At 37.5% G+C, this 1,794-nt stretch overlaps 1 pseudogene; it reads left to right on the top strand.

Annotated features, from left to right (window-relative positions):
- Positions 1 to 871: 871 nt before the first annotated feature.
- On the top strand, positions 872 to 1,456 carry LOC125101768 (rRNA-processing protein FCF1 homolog; annotated as a pseudogene).
- The last annotated feature ends 338 nt before the right edge of the window (positions 1,457 to 1,794 follow it).

The raw sequence follows: 1,794 nt of genomic DNA, 5'->3' as shown, positions 1-1,794 counted from the left end.
ACATGTTTATTTATGAGCCACTCTGCTGAAATTGAAAAAAAGAAAATCAAGACAGCAATGCAAAGAGAGGCTTCTGAAATGTTCTCTGTTAAGCAACAGCTAGTGGAAAGCATGCAACAAAGAAAACCTGGCTTATTTTCAGTTTTCAAAAAGGTTGAGGACATTGGTTCAAGTGGTGTAGGATTCTTACTTGACCCACCTGAGACCCTTAAATTCTAATGTGATTGCCTTCAGAATTTGGCTTGTCATGTTTAAAAGAGGAGTAAAATCTCTTCACCAAATATTTCATTTTAAATCTTATTAAGAAAAAGAGAAAATAAATATACCAACATGGTAATTGGTCATCTTTGTAGGAACAGTATTGTAGATGATTTCATATCTTTCTCAGTATGTGTACTTTTGTTCACTTTTTTTCAATATTTTACTTCTTTATTTGAGAGAGAGAGAGAGAAAAAATGTACACACATGTGCACATGCCCAGGCCAGCAGGTAAGATGGAGGGAAGGGACAGAGGAGGAGGGAGAGGGAGAAGCAGACTCTATGCTGAGTATGACCCCCAGATCCCCACACAGGGGCCCGATCTCATGACCCTGAGATCCTGACCTAAGCCACAACTAAGAGAAATCAAGAGTCAGATCCTTAAGTGATTGAGTCATCCAGGCACCCCTTTTTCCACGTCATAAATTCCATTTATAATGACACAAAAAGGCAGGATCTTCTCTTTCTTACCTGTAGCTTTGTCCTCATTTCTTGGGGCAACAGCTTATGCAAGGTAGGGACTCAGTAGATATCTGTTAAGTAAAGGAATGAATTAATTAATTAAAGTGATATCAGGCAGTGATTCTGGAAGTAACAAATGTACAAAGTGAACATGGGGAAGCAGAAGAAAGCAAGAAAGTATGCAACCATGAAGCGAATGCTTAGTCTCCAAGATCAGAGGCTTAAAGAGAAGGATAGATTAAAACCTAAAAAGAAAGGAAAGAAAGATCCCAGTGCACTCAAGGAAAGAGAAGTCCCCCAACACCCTTCCTGCTTATTCTTCCAATATAACACACAGCTGGGCTCACCTTACCACATCGTGGTTGATACAAACTTCATCAACTTTTCTGTTAAAGGCCAAACTTGACTTAGTACAGTCAATGATGGACTGTCTCTATACCAAGTATATCCCTTGTATAACTGACTGTGTAATGGCTGAAATTGAGAAACTGGGGCAAAAGTATCAAGTGGCTCTAAAGATTACCAAGGATCCAAGATTTGAACAATGACCATGCACACACAAAGGAACCTATGCCGATGACTGCTTCGTACAGGGAGTAACTAGGCACAAGTGTTAGTTGACCTGGACCTTAAACAAAGGATCAGGAAGACCCCTGGAGTTCCCATCACGTATATTTCTAATCATAGGTACAACATGGAGCAGATGCCAGATAACTATGGAGCCCTTCAGTTCTAATTCTTAAAAGACAGAGTTCCTCTGCCTTCCTTTACCAACTTTTTGTTGCCAGTTCATATTGGCAATATGCTATGGCATGAATTATTCTTCTTACCCATTTGTTCTGTTATGAGCTGAGTATGTTAAATACACTCATTTTTTATGTTGTTTTGAAATTGATATTTTGTATCACTTTAAATATTATTGCATCTTTTTATAAATCAGATGATTGCTCATATAAAAAAAATAAAGTGATGTCAGACTACTACCTCCTAACTTACTAAATTCCTATGAGCATAATTATAGATACAAGTAAAAGTATACAGATTTATTTAAACTTTGAAAACTTTAGCTAAAAA

Source organism: Lutra lutra, chromosome 6 (assembly GCF_902655055.1).
Source record: "Lutra lutra chromosome 6, mLutLut1.2, whole genome shotgun sequence".
In the NCBI taxonomy this organism is placed as follows: domain Eukaryota; kingdom Metazoa; phylum Chordata; class Mammalia; order Carnivora; family Mustelidae; genus Lutra; species Lutra lutra.
This window is presented reverse-complemented; position numbering and strand designations above follow the sequence as displayed.